General features: G+C 31.2%; 1 pseudogene; it reads left to right on the forward strand.

The window, feature by feature from the left end:
- The first annotated feature begins 5,926 nt into the window (after window positions 1–5,926).
- Window positions 5,927–6,444, forward strand: LOC149189302 (uncharacterized; annotated as a pseudogene).
- The last annotated feature ends 431 nt before the right edge of the window (window positions 6,445–6,875 follow it).

Here is a 6,875-nt window from a genome sequence, read left to right on the forward strand (position 1 = left end):
ATATATCACATCATAAACAAGTATTATATGGTAGCAATTTTCTTTTAGTTAATTTAAATATAGGTGAATTAAAGTGAAGACTAATAAAAGAACTATATAATATTGGAAGGTAAATTAAAGTGAAGAATAATAAAAGAGTTATGTGACATTGGAACTGTGAAGTAAATAATTGGTTGTTGCATAACGAACTCTAATAAATGTCTATCATGTATATGTATTCATGTTAAGGGTCACAAACGTGCCTTGAGTCCAACAACCAAGCAATCCATTCTTATTTTTTGATTCTTATTGCTGGCTCTTTTAACATATTGGGTAAGTTTAAATGACAATGTCAACATTCTTATGATGAGAATTTGATCGACTTTTAACTAAATTTTAGATAGTCAAGTAACACATATTAATTAGATATCAATTACATACATTAACTTAAAAGTAAAATATAATTTTTTAAAGATTAGTATAGTTACATAAAATCCAAAAACTGGTAAACTTAAAGTTCAATATTACTAGTTATATGAATCTCAAAATGAATGAATATTAATTTTTATTATTACTATTTACATGAAACCAAACTGAATGAAACATAAATTACATAAATTTTAAAATTGCTAATTATATGAATTTGGAATGAATGTGGAATGAAGTGAAATATAAATTTTAGAGCTATATGGTTTTTTTAACAAATTCTATCTTGGGTTCTATTGTTAACCAATTATTTTTATTATTCTTCACATTTTATTAATGATAATTTAAAGGAGGAAAGAATTTGATCATTTTGATAATCTAGTTAAGAAGATTAAGTTATAAGAAAAATTTCCCAAGTGGTAATTTATTATTCTTCTTATTTTCTCAATAATAATTCAAAACAAAGAATTACTTTTTAATAATAATTTAAAGGAAAAAAAATGATCATTATGATGATCTAGTAATTAACAAAATTAAGTTATAAAAAAATTCCTAGATGAGAAATTAATTCGCTATTTAGTTGAAATATTAATATTGTGTACTTTAAAATACAACTAAATTTTTACAAAATGGAACTCAAAGATAGCTATCCATAACTCTTACAATAATAATTAAAATTAATAATCACTAATTTGTACAAAGTTCCAGACCCAAATTCATATATATTGAAGGTTAACTTTTTATCAAGGCCAAGATTAATGCCATTGGATAGTCTAAAGTTTAGGTTACCGAATGTAAGACGTAAAGCCACCTAAAAAACCCTTTCAGTCTCAGAATGCAAGAAACCAAGTAAAAATCATATCTTCACAGAAAAGTTTATATCCCCATTATGAGAAACCAAGTAAAAATCATATCTTCACAGGAAAGTTTATATCCCCTCCTAACACAAAAGTTTATTTAAGAGTTACATTGATTTATTTTTAACAGTTACATTGGTTGAAAACAAATTATGAATTGACACTTACCCAGAGTTCAATGTGAACATGTATGTAGTTAATGACGATTCCTTTTTCCTTATGATAAGATAGTTTGAGTTAATTGATTGAGGTACTTTCTATATACAATATCACTAGGAGCTAGTTTGGTTCTCTTCTTTTAATTATTTAAATCTTGTTGATTGAAACATGCAGTCTTCAGTCATTAAAGCTCAAGTCTGGTCATAATGTTGTTTATTTCTGAGTGCTACAAATTATAGTTGGAGATGGAAATGAATAAAAACTTGTCATGATTTCTCACCACGTGTAAATAAAGATAGACTCATAGTATAGTAAAACAAACATGTAGAAGCCAGCTGAAATCCCATTAGTATCTTGAGTGCAGCTCGCTAAGTAAATGGTGTCAACTGACGGTTCATGCAAATTGAGATAAGATGGAAAATACCTCTATCATATAGCTACAATGATGGAAATACATAGGGGAAGATAAAGCTTGTGAGAAGAAAATCATATCCAAAATGATCTTGACTGATCACTGTGATTGACTGAACCCCCTGCCGAGCATAAAATAGAGACCAAAAAGAAATAGGAGCAGATATCCAATGCAGAAACTATCAGAGCTTGTCTTTTTCTTAGGTTTCGTACCAAGAAAATGAGCAGGTCTAGACCACCTGCAAGACTGAAGTTGTGGAAATTCGAATGTTTCAAGCTCGGAAAAGGGGTAATACAAATCGGATTACTACGAACTTTTAAAACCCCTTACGTTACTTAGGGTTTAGTGTCGTCGGGGGTGGAGAAATGAAGTGGAGAAAATGAAGAGGCCGCTCAGGTTTAAAAACTGAGCATTAAAGTCGACCTCTAGTAGCGTAAGAGAAACAAGCAATATATATGTGTTGCCAAAAATTGGAGGAAAAGGATAACTAATATCTCCGTGTTTCTAATATTTGAACGAAAAAGATACCAAGTATAAACACATTCAAATGCTAGCACTATACGAAGGCTCTCATAATTGGCAATGCCCTTCACCATGTACTTGAATGGAGAGTGTTTCCTTAACAATGAAAAATAATCTACTACAACCAAGGAAATCAATTAAATACATATCTAATTTCTAATTAGAAACCCACTCAGCACACATGGTAGACAATTGGAAATTGGGTTTCGTTGAAATATACAAATAAGATAATTAATTGGTTCAAATCCAACTTGCATTTTGGTTTTATTATCCTGGACCAAGAACAAAAAAATTCAAAGCAAAAAATACCGAGCAAAAAATAAATTAAAAAAGAGAAAGTTGGAGCATGTAGGCTCTTGGTACTTAAATCCACGTTACATATACAACCAACAATGTAAATCAAAGATTGTTGTATTAAGTGAATAGAATACACATAGTTCAACCATAGGTTGTTTGCAATTATCTTTTTTATACAAAATTTCGAAAAGTCATTGCTTTCATGGGTGCATTTGTATGCTTTCTTCTTGTAGCAAAATTATGCAGACGTGTTTGTGGTCAAGTTAGGAGGATCCAATCAGTACAACTTGATAGAAAAAGTCAGAAGAGAATTGGATAGATCTCTAGAGTAAAATGTGTCTTTTTGTAGCTAATTTGTGTAGAAGTAATGGCGCTGCAAATAAAAGGGAAAAATTAGTACAAATTGACTATTTTGAATAACATAATTTAAATTGCATATATGTTCTTTGTAGCTCAAATATGAAATTTATTTAGAAGAATACCTAGCTTTTGTTACGCTGCCATTGTTATCAACACGTTGGATCTCGTTGTCTTCGTTGATTGTAAATTTACCATGTATTTTGAAATTTCCTAGCATATACAAGGTTGCTTGTTTTTTTGAACATAATCTTCAAAAGACATTTTTGCTAGGTTGGGAGCTAATTGTTTCAAGAGTAATTTGTTTCTGATGCAACACTATAAGCTAGTGTTGTTGTTAGACTTGATGATGCAATTAAGACATCGTGAATAGAAAAACAAGGATTTTTTATTGCACTTTAGACAATTAATCATTGTGTCCTCTATCATTGTAGAGGGTGGTATTGGCGAATTGCATTCAACACAAAGTGGTTCAAATGGCTTAGACTAAATTCTTGCAATTGCAATTGTTTCTTCTATTTGTTTATTAAGGAGGATAATTTTTATATATGAAAATGGGAAAAAGTGAAAAACAATTGCATATGGAGAAGTAGAAGTATTGTTTCATGTGTACTTACAGAGATTGTTGGAGGGTTCAATTTTCTCAGTTCTTTTGTTGCCTCTGCATTCAACTTTTTGATGAATGTTGATTGTGTTGTTCGAAAAGTTCTTTCTTTGACATCTTTCTTGTTTGTTATGTTTTTGAATAACATAATTGGAAAATGTCCTTTTTGCAATTGTTGTTCGATTTCATTGTAGAGTGGTGAAAATGTTTTGAAAAACAACGACTGTAACAAAAGACATAAAAGTTATTTTTTGTGATTTGAAATGACAACAAAATTTAGAATGAGAATAGTAGTATAAAACTAGTGCAAAGTAATTGATGTCATTGTTGCTCTATTGCCATGAAAATTCCCATCTTTAATTTGTAGTTTATGTTGCAAACCAATTTTTCATGCAGCTGTGACAACTGCAACAATTGTTCCAATTGGATATGTTTATGTATTTGGTGCAAGTTGTTTTATTGTTGTATCTGGAATGAATTTGTAATCTTTCCAAGTATGTTCTTTACATTACTTGATTCAACGAGCAGAAAAATCGAGTCACAATCACCACATTCATAAAAATTTTTAAGAAGAATTTTAAAATTTGTAATTGATATTAATTTTCATGGCGATATTTTTTGTCCATGTTCTTCAAGGAGATTAGTTGGTATAGACAATGTGATTGTCATGATTCGTTCAACAGCTTTCATGTCCACACTTAGTATTTATTGTGCTTTGTAGGCTTTATCAAGGTATGTACTATAAATGACCATGACATCGCCATTGAACAAGTTTCCAGTTTTGTGAATCTTTAGTTCTTCAATTGTAAATGGAACTAAAGATGATGCTTTCGACCGATGTATGGATGATGTTGATGTGACAAAAGATGAAGCCATAACTAAAAGACAATGTTGATGAATATAAATTACATGTTACAATAAAGTCTATGATAGTTAGTTTCAAATATACTTACTTCTTTGATTCCGTTGCAAGTGATGTTTTTTTTTCTTTTCTATCTTTGCTTGTACTATAGAACTGCAAGATGATGAAGTTCCAACATCTGTACTAGGGTTAATTATACAAGCATAAATACTGAATTTGATAAGTAATAGCATAGTTGGAATGAAATAAAAATAAGTATCAAATTTCCAAGTTATTGATTTTTTTCATGGTTTGGAAACCGGGCCAGATAAAACTTGCAAGTCCAACCCATAGTTGTCTTGCCTCAAAAATTATAATATCTAATTGTGGGTGGCATTATTGAGACATATTCTTTTTCAATTGTAGGTGTGGCTGAGTTTTCTTTCCAAGACTGGAAGGTGATATTTGATGCTAGGTTTTAACTTCCAGATTTTATGATGGCAAAGATACAATTGAACAAGTTTGAAATGTGATTTTGAAACTAATTAGATTGAGACTTTGGTCAATATATATGGATGTTTGCATATACCTCTGAAGGGGTCACATTCAATAGTTGGGATGGAAATTTTTGTGCACGTGGATCCTGATGACCTTGGAAGATGTTTGTTTAGGTGTTAATCAAGATCATTTTGTAAAAGTATTATGCCTATGTGATGGTATGAAGTTTGCTCAAATATGCATTTTTGAAAAATTAAAATTGACGCTAGATTCAAATAAATTACCAGATTAAGTTTCTTGGTGTGACCTTCAAGCTATTAGATACAAACAATAAATAAAAGAGATATAAAAAATTAGTTAAAAGTGGAGTACAAGTGGATGCACTATGCCATGTGCACATGGCCTATCAGAGCTTTTTCACTGAATAAATCAATGCATCATAGGTCTGGGAGCAAAACCCTTTTAATATAAATGAACATTTATGGTTATTATCTTTTTTGTGGTTCCTTCAACTACTCTTTGGAGCATAGGTTTAAGATAGAAGGAATTGGTTCAAATTAACTATTTATAAAATGTTATAGACAAAAACATTTGATAAACACAAGTTGCAAGTTCAATGTCCTAGCTCTTTATGGCCACTTACAATAATTACAGGTGCATTGTGACACCACATGACATGCAGTGAAGATGAACCCATGCATGTACTTTTGAGTTGAACTTTAAATTAAGTCAACTGTATTTATGAGAAGGATCATTTCCTTGTCAATTTATAGATTCAGGAAAATTTTAATGGACAAGTTGCAAATCGTTCTTACTCTCCTGACAACAAGGAAATAAATTAGGTTAAGCTCGTGCCAATTTTCCCTCCTCTTAATGGTTGTGGGTTATTGTCATGAGAACTTGAAAGCTTCTAGGCGACTTCTTATTGCAATTCCTACTCTATTATTGGGGTTTTCCAGTCTCTTGAAATAGATACTTGTGCTACTATGAAGAGAGGTATCACCATGAAATATGATATAATTTCCAGCCTTGCTGTAGCAGGGATTTCGTCCTTGAATCAGAATTAGTTGATATAGCTTCCCCATGTCTTTTGCAAGGTCCTGTAATTTTGCTTCAACTCAAAGGCTCTTGTGGGCGTAGGGGAAAATGGGGAGTCTTTCAGATTCATTTTGAGGTGTGGTGAGGCATTGACATTTTAGCAAGTGAGGGATGAAATTATAGAAATAACTCCTAGGGTGATTAAGGTTGTAATTCCAGAGGCTAGCAAAACACTCAGGTTTTCGATGGATGGATTGGAATTGGATATGCGATGCTTTAGGCTGCGTTCATCATCTTTCGAAGAGTTTTGAGTTGCAATTAACCCAAAATTGTTCACACTTCTGATACAGAGGAAGATGAAGAAAAATTCAAGAGCACCTTCATTGAGAATAGAGAAGGTTATTTAAGTGAAAGGAATGAATCTGGGATCAAGGCAGGGAATATTGATGACTAATAAGAAATCCTAAGTGGAGAGGACTTTGTTAGGGCTAAGTTAGAGGTTAGGTCTTGCATGAAGTAGGATTAGTGTGGTCATCCCTAGTTCTTTCACAAGACTTGGGAAATGAATTAGATCCATTATGTTCGTTCAATGATAATTTTGCATATTTGTTTCCATGAATTTTTTTAGCGATTGTAAAAATTTTCACAAGTTTTTTTTGCTTACAAAGTCACATTTTAATGTCCTTCATTAGATCTTGGTCACTAAACTAGACACAATTCTTGAAATAATCTCATAAGAATAGATTACTCTTGGATAAATTTGTGAATTTCAGTGGTTATATAATATTGGGAGATTTCGTTGTTAGAATTTGACTTAAGAAACATATGTTGGTTCTAAATGTAACATATGAGTTTGCTATGTGTTATCATACATAGACTTGGGTT

This window comes from Pinus tabuliformis, chromosome 3_1 (genome assembly GCF_031772625.1).
Source record: "Pinus tabuliformis cultivar Carrire ecotype Pingquan chromosome 3_1, CPIR1, whole genome shotgun sequence".
NCBI lineage: Eukaryota > Viridiplantae > Streptophyta > Pinopsida > Pinales > Pinaceae > Pinus > Pinus tabuliformis.